General features: G+C 42.6%; 1 protein-coding gene across 1 annotated transcript in view; it reads left to right on the forward strand.

Annotated features, from left to right (window-relative positions):
* The first annotated feature begins 9,504 nt into the window (after positions 1 to 9,504).
* dctn1b (dynactin 1b) overlaps positions 9,505 to 12,807 on the forward strand; it is an 88,380-nt gene continuing 85,077 nt past the window's right edge. The window contains exon 1 of the mRNA XM_018754737.2: positions 9,505 to 9,578. The gene's annotated coding sequence lies outside the window, so the exon portion shown is untranslated. The remainder of the gene's footprint in view (positions 9,579 to 12,807) is intronic.

Here is a 12,807-nt window from a genome sequence, read left to right on the forward strand (position 1 = left end):
TCAGTGCAAACATGTTTTTGTAATTTCTTTGTACTGTTTTAAATAAAGCTTTAAAAACTCATGACAGTCCTTCTGGTAGTTTATATTAATGCATTTATATTTATTTAGCTGATGCTTTTCTATCAAGTAAACAAACATTAACTTTTAATAACATTTTTGCTGCCAGTGAAACATCTAGTCTCATGTACCTCACTTCACCATTCTTCGCTTATAAAGCACCCAAGAACTGAGGACTTTAGAGTTGTCTTTTATTTCACAGTGTTTGTCTTTCTTAGCTATTAAGCCTGATGCTCAGTGTGGGCTGCTGAGTAATATAGAATTTGTTTTATTCTGGTTAATCATCTGTAATATTTCTTCTAGCAAAGTTTGTATATAAAATTATTTACAAGAATTCAGGTGACTGCTCAGCGTAAATGTCTTAATATAAATCCTAATATAAAATTTTAATGTTAATCTTTTATAGTTTAATAACTGTTGGAACAGGTAATATGCTGGTTTCCTTCGGTTGTTTTTCTGAATTATTCAAAACTTGCGATGGATCAGCTATGTGTCATCAAGACTGTCTGTCCGTCCATCCATCCATTTTCTTGCCTGCTTGTCCTTCTAGGGTCGTGGTGGCAATAGGGAGAGCAGAGAAGCCCAGACATCCCTGTCCCATGCAACTTCCTCCAGCTCAAACCGGGGGATCCCTAGCTGCTCCCAGGGCAACTGGGAGATATACGTCCTCCAGTGGGTTCTAGGCTGACCTTGGGGCCTCGTCCCAGTTCGCTGTGCTTGGTATACCTCCATAGGGAGGTGCCCGGGGGGCATCTTTACCAGATGCCCAAACCACCTTAACTGGCTCCTCTCAATGTGGAAGAGTAACGGCTCTACTCTTGAGTTCCTCCTGGATGTCCAAACTCCTCACCCTGTCATGGAGGGTGAGTCCGCTTATATCCGCAATCTTATTCTTTCGGTCATTACCCAGAGTTCATGACCATAGGTGAGGGTAGGGACGTAGACTGACCAGTAAATAAGACTCTTATTGCTCAGCTCCCCGTTCACCACTATAGTCCGGTACAGCGACCGTCATTACTGCTGCCCCTGTTCCCAGTCTACAGCCGATATCACGCTCCCTTCTCCCCTCACTCGTGAACAAGACCCCAAGATTCTTAAACTCCTCCACCTGGGGAAAATTCTCTCCCCTTGCCTGAAGGGGGCATACCATCCTTTTCTATGAGAGAACCATGAACTCAGACTTGGAGGTGCTGATCCTTGTCCCAACCGCTTCACACTCGGCTGCAAACCGTTCCTGTGCATGCTGGAGGCATTCATGTGACGGTGCCAAAAGGACAACATGATCTGCAAAAAACAGACATCATCTTCCGGCCCCCACACAGAATGCCCTCCTGACCTCGGCTGCGCTTTGATATCCTGTCCATGAAAATACAAACAGGAGTTAGGACAGGGCACAACCTTGGTGAAGTCCAACACCCACATTGAACGGGCTTGACTTAATGCCGAGTATGCGGACACAGCTCTCACTCCATGTGTACAGAGACCGAACGGCCTGCAGTAGTGGCCCTGGCACCCCATGCTCCCGAAGCACCTTCCACAGAATTTCTCAGGGAACACGATCATAGGTCTTATCCTAGTCCACAAAACACATGTAGACTGGATTAGTGAACTCGCATGCCCCCTCAATTGTCTGTGAGAGGGTAAAAAGCTGGTCTGCTGTTCCACAGCCAGGACGGGATCCGCAGTGTGCCTCTTCAATCTGAGGTTCAGTTAATGGCTGTAGCCTCCTGTCCAGCACCCTAGCATAGACTTTCCCAGGGAGGCTGAGAAGTGTGATACCCCGATAGTTAGCACACATTCTCTGGTCCCCTTTCTTAAAGATAAGGACCACCACCCCAGTTTGCCAATTCAAAGGCACTGTCCCTGAGGTCCTTGCAACATTGCAGAGGCGTGTCAGCCATGACTGCCGTACAACATCTAGGGCTTTAAGCAGTTTCGGGTGAATCTCATCCACAGTGCTTTGCCACTGCGGAGCTTTCCAGCTACCTCAGTGACTTCCACCAGGGAAATGAACTCTGATACCCCGGAAGCCTCTGGTCCTGACTCGTGTAAGAGAGGCATATCTCTTGGGTTAGGAGTTCCTCAAAGGACTCCTTCAACCTCCTGACAGTGTCCTCATTTGAGGTCAGAGTTTCTAAACCTTTGCTGAGCACAGCTCGAGTGAAGCTCCTTCAACCCCTCCTGAGCCACCGGATGGTTCTCCAGAACCTCTTTGAGGCTGACCAAAAGTCATTTTCCATGGCCTCTCCAAACTCTTCCTATGCTCTGCATTTTACTTCTGCAACAGCAGCTGCTACCGCCTTTTTGCCTGCCTGTACCTATCTGCTGAGTCAGGAGTCCCCAGAGCCAACCAGGCCCTAAGAAATGGCCTCCTTTTTCAGCTTGATGGCTCCCCTCACCACCGGTGTCCACCAGCGGGTTCTAGGGTTACCACTGTGACTGGCACCAACAAGCTTTTGGCCACAGCTGCGCCTGGCTGCTTCCACAATGGAGGTTCTGAACAGGGTCCATTCAGACTCCATGTCCCCTACCTCCTTCAGGACATGAAAGAAGTTCTTACGGAGGTGGGAGTTAAAATCATTCCGGACAGGATCCTTTGACAGTCGTTCCCAGCACACCCTCACTATACGCTTGGGTCTATCAGGCCTGTCTGTCAGTTTTCCCCGCCATCTGGTTAGCTCACCACCAAATGGTGATTGGTTGACAGCTCAGCACCTCTCTTCACCTGAGTGTCCAGAACATGTGGCCTCAAGTCAGATTAAAGGACTACAAAGTCGATCATTGACCTTTGGCCCAAGGAGCTTTGGTACAAAATTCACTTAGCATCCTTGTGTTCGAACATTGTGTTTGTTATGGACAAACCATGACTAGCACAGAAGTCCAATAACATTTCACCATTTGGATTTAGATCGGCCAAGGCGTTCTTCCCAATCACCCCACTTCAGATTTCCCAGTCATTGCCAACGTGAGCGTTGAAGTCCCCCAGCAGTACTATGGAGTCTGTAGGTGGGGCCCTGTCCAGAACCCCACCCACTCTCTCCAAGAAGGTCAAATATTCTGAACTGCTGTTTGGTGCATAAGTACACACAACAGTCAAAGTTTTCCTCTTTGCCACCAGGACAAACTCTATCTGTATGGCAGCCAGCTGGGAGCTTGTGAGTATTCCCCACACCCGCCTGGCACCTCTCACCCTGTGTAACTCCTGAGTAGGAGAGAGACCAACCTCTATCGAGGAGTTTGATTGAGAGGCAGCACTGTGAGTGGAGGTGAGCCCAACTATATCTAGTTGGTATCTCTCAACCTGCTGCACCAGTTCCGGCTTCTTCTCCTCAGCGAGATTACATTCCATGCGCCAAGAGCCAGTTTCAGCTGCGAGGGGCCGCGACGCCATGTGCCGCTCTGCCCCCTCCTGCTCCCTGGAAGGCATTGCACCCGACCCCCATGTTGGACCTTGCAGGTGGTGGGCCCACATGGCCCCCCCACGTTGCCTTTTCGGACTGAGCCCGGCCAGGTTACATGGGCTGCCCAGCCACCAGGCCCTCGCTAAGGAACACTAGCCTCAGGCCTGACCCCGGGGGTAGGTCCTGGTGACCCTGTTCCGGGCAGGGTAAACATTCTCTTGCTCCCATTTGCCATATGGGTTTTTTTGGATTGTGTTAGTCTGGATCTTCACTCCAGACCTGTTCGCCATAGGAGACCCTACCAGGAGCATACTGCTCCCAACGATATAGCTCTGCAGATCCCTAGATTGTGCAAGCTCTTCCGCTACAACAAGGCCCCGATCCAGGAAGGGTCATCAAGACTGTTTTGGGTGGAAAAAAATGTCATACAGAAAAATGAGACTGCATAGCTACAAATTTGTCAGAATGCCAACAAGTTGCATATTGTACCACTACTGATATAACCTACATTTTGCACACTATCTTTAAGAGATCCAAGAATAGTGATGCCATTCAGCAAGAATAATGTATTACAATGCTTGAAAATCATATACATTTTATAATGAAACGTAATGCTTTTCTGTTTGAATAACAAGGCCTTCTTGCTGACATTCAAGTCTAGTCAAGCTAAATTATATGGAAAAAATTTACTTCAAATTGCCTCTTTCCTATTTTTCTCTGTAGCCATACCTGCTATGCAAATTTATTAAATATATAAAATGTCTCAAATTTTTGTCTCTGGCTCATTCCATTTAAATTTGCTAAATGGTAACATGGTCATATATCAGCAGTGGACACATGCTGGTATGTCTGCAATCGTAATTTCTAGATTTGCAACCTGTCATTGTAAAAAAAAGTATCTTTTTAAAGTAATCACAAACAAAATGTTCTCTAAATGTTTTTGTAAATAAAACAAAATGTCTGTCAAACATACTGTCTGAATCATTTTACATTTACATTTATATTTATTCACTTAGCAGATGCTTTTCTCCAAAGCGACTTAGAATGGATACTATGTAGTCTTACTAGCCCACACGCCTTATTCAATAGGAAATATGGCACCATGTTGTAATGCAGCCAGCCAGTGTTGTCATACAGCAAGCTGAGTGGTCATCATTGGACATTTTGACAAAATACTGGAATTTCAAAAAAGTATAAGGTTGATGGGGTGGCTGTCGTAAGTCCAGGGTTGTCTTAAGTGGCATGTGTTGTTGTCACTAACCCCGTTGCAGCTTCTTGTGTTTACAAATGACGAGACCAACTTCTGGGTTTTCTAATAACAATGTTAAATTTAATCAAAATGCCAACAAAACATCCATCGCTCCCCTCGTACACTCCGAGGCAAACCCTTCTTCTATACTGTATCGCATTTTTACTAAAACAAAGAATGTAATTAACGTATGGCCATGTAGTGGCAGTTCAATAAATCGCATTCCAAGCTGTACAATTTAAACTCAGTGCCAGTCACTGGTCAGCAATTACAAGTTGGCAACCAAATACAAACAAAACCTTTCCACACATCATCAAACAGCACCAACCCAAACAATAAAAGGTACAACATGTATCATAAGTTGAAGACTATCTGTAGTTAACATGCCTAAGACACAGTACTGCAAGGATCCTGTCATATTTTACTTTGATACACACAGATTTTTTAAAATGTCCTTTTTCATTTTGTGCTGTCATTTTGTTCCTTGTTCTTTCCATGAATGGTTTTACAGTATTATCATTATTTGCTATGGCACAGTGTGATTTGTAAGTGTCACCCACTCTTTTGGGGGTATAGTGTTGCAGGGTGTAAACAGAAAACAGAATTACATGACTAAGTTAACAAGTTTACAAATATGTTACGCATGCCATTATTATTGCCAAAATGCAACTGAAAGGAAAGCCATGGGATGTTTTATAAACTTTTCATTTTTGTATCCCAAATAAAAAGAAAACTGAAGGAAGCAACTAGTTAAATCACCATGCCAAGCAATACTAGAATAAATTGGAAATTCCCCCGGAACTTGGGAAGTACACTGACTTCTTGTGTTAGGACCACAAGAAGGTAACGAAAGTTACCTTAACTTTCGAAGATATGAACATTTTAGAGTTTATTTTAAATAGTATTTTCTTCACCATTATATTTTATAAACATTTCTGTCAGTTGCATAGCAATACTGACAGCCATTTTTTAGTTTGCAGTAAAACGTGTTCAAATAGACCAGAAGTGTGTCTAGTTTACTTCTTCCACAGTATTTACAGGCTATGTATGATGTTCCTGAATTCTGGTGACTAGTAACAAGAGTCTGGAGACAAGGTATTTCTATTTTCAGTCATTTTACACACACACACACACACACACACACACACTCTGAAACTGCTTGTCCCAAGCAGGGTTGTGGCAAGCCAGAGCCTAACCCAGCAACACAGGTTGCAAGGTCGGAGGGGGAGGGGACACACCTAGGACAGGATGCCAGTTTGCCGCAAGGCACCCCAAACAAATCTGCTGCACCACTGCACCCCTCTCACTCATTTTAGATTAATTTTAATTTGTTTTAATTTTAAAGTATCTTAAATTAATGAAAATGCTATAAAGTCACATTTTTACAAAATCTGTTTCATAAAAATGAGGGATATCTTTATTATTAAGCATTTATTGATTGTTTGATTTTTGTATGTTATTGTGTGATAAAGAAAGCTAAAATTGGCCAGAAGCTGACAAATTTTGGACATGCATATCTGATAAACAGGTTAGCAATTAGGACTGAATAGGAGGTGGAAATAGATATTTTTGCTTTTAGTAATTTGGAGATTAAATTTTAATGTAGTTTTAAAAATAACAGAATACAAGGGTTAAACTGCAATGGACTATTGTCAGTGGACTGTTATTCCTCACACCCTGTGCTTCCGGGATGGGTCCCAGTTCCTGCTGTGCTGGTGATGGATGGATGAAAGTGTTACAGTTTGTTGTTTTATTTAATATAGCTTTATCTGAAGTTTTTGCATACCTTACCTTACACACCTTTTTACATACCGAGAGGGTGGAGCCCAGGACGGAACAACAACACAACAACAGCTGAAACTAATCAAGGCCTCTATTTCTTCCCTTGGTCCGACCAGTGAGAGAGTGAGAGCGAGTGACAAACTGATGCCGGAGACAATGCCGAGACGTCAGAAAGAGAGAGCATGATGAGCCCGCACATATCCCCAACCCCGATCACGGCCCCTCCTCCCGAGAACCCCCTCCAGACACCAGTTCCCTGTGCCTCCTTTTCCCCCGACCCTTCTGTCTGCTGACCGATCCCTCCCTTGAAGAAAACCCCCCCTTTCTGGCATCCCGCGTGACGTTACAGTGGTAAATTGGACTTCAGAGTAAGCAAATATCAACTTATGAACAGACTTTCAGTTCTAATTGTTTTTTGAATGTTGAGATATTAATCGTCTCTGCATTTATCTGTCATGTAAAAGTCAATGCATCTTATTCAAATCAAATAAAATCAAATAATTTTATTGTCACTTCACCATACCAAGTGTACAGATGGTGTAAATCTTTGGTGCATTCTCCAGAGCTGTTCGGTATAATTTTGGCCTTCAGTGATTTGTGCAACTATAAATAGTTTCTTTGTTTTTTGATCTTCTGTGAAACAGAATCAGTGCATCTTATTTTGGCCTTCAGTAATTTGTGCAAGTAAATATTGTTTCTTTGTTCTCTGATCTGAAAACAGAATGGCTCAGTATGAATTCACATGTACCAGGATAAGGATAATGAGACAGTGAAGGAGGGTTACACCAAAGGGTTTTGGGAGCATTACTTGCAGTGTGCCTTAAGGTCTTCACTCAGCCAGGGGCCCAGCACACTTTAGAAGGACTCCTCACTTTTTTTTGGGTTACACTGTATCTCTCCTGAGCTCTATCCTGTACTTACTCCACATGCTTCTGGGAGGCTTTGAAGGCATGGTACCTCTTGGCAAGGGAATCCAACTGGGCTTCAGTGAGGAACTCATAGACATAAGGAATTCTTTACATGTGGGATATCCTGCTTTTGGGTAGTAGAAACATAAGGGATGATTTTTGGCATCCTGCCTGCCGAATACAAGCTAAAGTCTTGCAAGCTAAAGCGTATCTTGGTGAGGTGCAGACACAGAGGTCAGAAGATTGCCTAAGGACTGTGCAAGACAGTAATGAATTTTGCAACAATCAGAGGGGTGGAGAACATAGTGTTGTTCACATCCATGCTTCAGAAAGACCCCTCTCCTGGTGTACTGTGGTTTACACTTCCAAAAGGTGGAGTAGCGTGTGGCCATCTCTTTTTGGCAGGCTGTTAAAGTTTGTGCTGTTTAAGCACAGGTACAGAGATCCTGTCACGGACAGAGTAAGTTAGAATAATTGTTTGGACAAACTTGAACAACATTATAATGTTAATATAATATTAACATTGACAGAAAAGCAGTCACCACAATGGAAACCAATGGTGTTCATGCCTTTCAGAGGATAGCTGTTGATTCCTTGACCCATTTAGTTATTTTCTGTATTTTTGTGACCACTTGTCTTTGCCTGTTTCACAGTACAGATTTCTATAAGTATGAGTTAAGTTGTTAACATTATGTTAGCAGTTATTGAAACTGATCTGCAAACTGTTTCTGTTTGTCTAACAGCTATTTTTGGGTGGATTATGACAAGATGATTTCTCAAAATGTGGGGGGTGCGGTGGCGCAGTGGGTTGGACCGGGTCCTGCTCTCTGGTGGGTCTAGGGTTCGAGTCCTGCTTGGGGTGCCTTGCGACGGATTGGCGTCCCGTCCTGGGTGTGTCCCCTCCCCCTCCGGCCTTACGCCCTGTGTTGCCGGGTAGGCTCCGGTTCCCCGTGACCCCGTATGGGACAAGCGGTTCTGAAAATGTGTGTGTGTGTGATTTCTCAACGCTCATTACAATATATAAGGAAATCACTTGTTCTAATTACACTGTTTAAATCTTAAACTGTTAATGTGTTTCAATTAAATATATTTTTCATGCACAAGAGGCAAATAACATTATGCAGCTACTCGTGTGATAAACCTTGGTTCATGTTCACATGATGGAAAGAAACTAACTGCACTTAAGTATCATGCATCTGCATCTAAGTTTCTTTTCCTGCTAATTTAATGCACACATTGTATTTTCTGTGAGATGTACATTGCTTTGGAGAAAAGCATCTGCTAAATGAATAAATGTAAGTGTAAAAATGTAAATGTAAATAGGTTTTAATTTCAGTGGTGCAAAACACTTCTATACAAGAACACACTGTAGAGGACTATGAACTCTTGCTTTATATGAACTCTGTTTTCTTCATTCCAAATCTGATAAAAAGATTTGGATGTTCTTGTAATCCAGTGTACAAAAATTTATGATTCTTTGTTATTACACCTGCAAGTTATTATTTCTCAATAGTTAGAAGACCAAAATATTAGCTTAATACACAATTACATCAAAACAGAAAAACTTTTATTTTACCAGTCTTTATCAAAATATAAACACATCATTTAAATTTACATTAACAAATGCTTGTGATTGGCTGACACTATCAATGTCATAGGAAGTGGAGCACATATGGTTGGTTTTGGTAAAAACTGATTGTGTACTTGTATTAATTGAAGGAATATCTGTCAGCATTCAGAGCCTATATTAAAAGAGGGGAGTCCAGCCACCACCATTCAATCCACAATCTTGTACATGATTGGTGGTCATTGTATCCATCCAGGGTCATGTACAGGTTACTTTATTAGATTTAGCCAGACTGACAAGAGAAGGAAAAAACCTTTAGTGGAGGCGAATTTAAAGTGTAACAGGAAAAAGGGCCGTTTTAGTGGGGAAAAAAAAAAAAGCCAGTTTGTATTGAAAATAGTGTATATTCTGTCAGTTATGGCGGTTTCTTGTTCTCAGGGAATCTGGTATACGAAGGCCGAGCGAACAGTGCTACAAGAAATTCACGATTCCAACCCCCCCCCCCCGCAGGAAGTAGATACGAGTGGTTGTGGGCGATACCGGAAGTTGATGTGCCGCTTCTTTGAGGAGTCAGCGGGAGCTATAGGAGTACAAGAACTGAGTCTTTATACTAGGTAAGTTCTTTAATATATACATATAGTGCATGACGGAAATGGGGGGGGGGCGCAGGTTAAATGGTAGCAAAGCACAACTGGATTCAAACTGTGAGGTAGTAAAAAGTAGTAATACGGTGTGAGGGAGAGCGAGCCGTCGTAGAAGAGCTGCTGTGTGCGCGCGCGTGCTGTTGTGATCGTCATTCCGCCTTACTGCAGTCTGGACACACCCAGACACACCCTGTCCAGTCGAGCGCGAGCCCCGCTGAGAGACCTTTCTAGAACAGTTTCTGCTCCTGGCTGTCAATTTGACAGTCATACACAGTGCAGTTTCTGCACGTAATAGGGTGTCATTGTAATTGTTTTCCACAGGTTGATGTACTACTACGGCTGTTAAACGACGAGCTGATGATTTCACCGTGCCTGCCTGCGTGTGTGTGACTGAAAGAGAGAGAGAGAGAGAGAGACACTCCGCATTGTGGAACTGACTGAGCTACATCCTTTTACACTTCATCCTCCAGGGAGAGGCGGCATGAGCCGTGTGTTGCTTAGCAACGACCCATTCACACCTGTGTCTCTTGTCTGTACAAGTGGGTTTATTCATATGTGAAACGGAGTTTGTCACAGTGTATACTCTCTCAGCACGATTATCATTATTAATACAGAGGGTATCACCATGTGTTGTGCTGGTGCCTGACAGCACGTGGGCTGTGGATTCGGATGTGTATTTGAGTCCCACTCAGTATGTGTGGGGTTGGCATTTTTTTTACCCGTGTGTCTTTTGGTTTCCTTCACTCCAGTGATGTATGTTTCAGGTGCATTGCCGACTTCCTTTCAGTGTGTGTTACTCTAATCTGTTGTGTGGACAAGTAGCTAACAATACAGTATGTAGCTCACTGTCTTATATCTGGTGTTACAAGTCATCTAGACCAAAGCAGTCAGCTAAATATCAGTTAATAGTAGAAATGAGTTGAACTGTCCAAGCAGCTTAATATACTGAGTTAAAATGCTGAAAGAAGTCTTTTTTGTATAATTGATGTGAAATTCTGTTCCAGAAAGTAGCATGGTATTCTTTTGGATATGTATTCTATATTATGTGCTTGTTCTAAAAATAAATATATATATTATTTGACTCAAATACTAATGTCAGTATTTGTGGAGTTGACATGGAAAGCCTGGTTATGAAGCTGGAAACAACAGACTTTTTTTCCTCAAAGTACTTTGACTATGATTACAAAGTTCTTGTCATACCATATTTTAATACTGTTGTTGGTGTTACTCTATTTTCACGTTATTGGTGTTTTCCAAGCACTGCAACATATCGGCATGCTTTGAAACTGCTACGGAAGATGCAACAAGCAAAATAAATAGTTTAGGATATGGTATGCACCACAGTTTAGGTATTTTGTCAGCCCAGATTAAACAAGCATCAAATATTTCTCCCAGTTAGAAAATGTATTCACTGAGACTGAACCAAACACCAAACTAAGCACTGCCTCCTTTTCCTGAAGCCCGGTCCCCTTCAAGCTGCTCCATTTCTCTGTACTTCCTTCGGTGCTCTAGCAGAGTACAGAGTGCTTTCTTGTGAATTGGAGATGTCTATGGGAATGGGTGCCCTTAAGTCAGAACACACATCACACTAACCTTGCTGTCAATGTAGATGCAGCTGTCCCCTTGTAAAGCAGCATCCTTGCTGCAGTTTTCCCAGGATTATGGAGCATCATTTATTCTATGAGATGTCCCCAGAATCCAAAAAAACTGTCATCCTTCTGCAGAAAAGGGGGTTTTTGCTAGTGGTTTTGGGTGCCATGCTCCTTGGTGTCCTGCCTCTGTGGCAGTCTAATAGAACTCAATATTCTCACAGTTGCTGCCTCCCTGTTTCTTTATGAGGTCCTGCTGTTGTCTTCCTGGCACTGCTGCAGTTCTGATCTGTGTAGTGTGCAGCACTGAGGCACAGGGCTGCTGAGAGAGCACCCCACCAGTTGGGTGGTATTTCCTAGGGGGTATAACTTGTGTTTAGTCAGCCCCAGTGCCACATTGTGAAGAGAATGAAATTACATACACCACTGTGCCAAATTTCCCACATATATACACACACAAATAAATATTTAGACATGCTAGTTTAAAACACTACATTTGATGGGGCTATTTTTATGTACTTAATTAATTTTCTTAGGCTTGGCCATCTGATTTCCACATTCTGTCCAAAACATACACACATAATCCAGGTATGCTTGTACCTGAACATACAAACAGTTGTTCTTAATTTTTTAAAAATAAGAAAAAAAAAATTCTTCTTAATGGATCAGAATGGGTTACCAGGGGACTAAAAATGTTTGGTGCCATAGACTGTCCAACATGACAGTGAAAATCTGTCCATTCATCACTTCCGCCCCCACTAAAGTATCCAAAATGTAATAAAACCAACCAACCAATATAAACATAAAATGACAGATTCTTAACACTGAAAAAATGTACCCTAAGGCTAAAACAATAAGGAAATAAAGGCAACTTACTTGGCAACTCTACCGCTCAAGAGGGGCGGTCCACTTTCCTGTTCCCAGGGTGTTGCCATACACCTTACCTATCATTTCTTTTGGGTGTTTTTCTTTAGCATCATGTCTCCCCCTATTTAAACATTTTGATAAAATTAATGAAACAAAACAGTGCAATTAACCAGTAACACCAAATATAAAAGAAACACTTCATAAGATTAATAAGCAAGCACCCACATACATAATGTACATTAAACTAAACCAAAAATAAATAAAAATGGTAATAAATAACAGACACACCAAACTGGTAGTCATTTTCAAAGACTACTTAAAAGTGCAAAAAAATATTGAGTTATAAAACTGAAAGGTGAGTTAAGATAAATATTAAAAATTCTACACCTAACATAAAACACATAACACACCATAAGATACCACACTTACATACACCAAAAATAGGGGTCTTGGTGTCTTGTAAGGATTAAATGGTGTGTGTTACTTACCTAGGGGGGTGCGGTGGCGCAGTGGGTTGGACCACAGTCCTGCTCTTCGGTGGGTCTGGGGTTCGAGTCCCACTTGGGGTGCCTTGTGGCGGACTGGCGTCCCGTTCTGGGTGTGTCCCCTTCCCCCTCTGGCCTTACGCCCTGTGTTGCCGGGTAGGCTCCGGTTCCCCGTGACCCCGTATGGGACAAGCGGTTCTGAAAATGTGTGTGTGTGTGTGTGTGTTACTTACCTAAGGATGGAGAGTTTGCCACAAA

Source organism: Scleropages formosus, chromosome 8 (assembly GCF_900964775.1).
Source record: "Scleropages formosus chromosome 8, fSclFor1.1, whole genome shotgun sequence".
NCBI classification, from domain to species: domain Eukaryota; kingdom Metazoa; phylum Chordata; class Actinopteri; order Osteoglossiformes; family Osteoglossidae; genus Scleropages; species Scleropages formosus.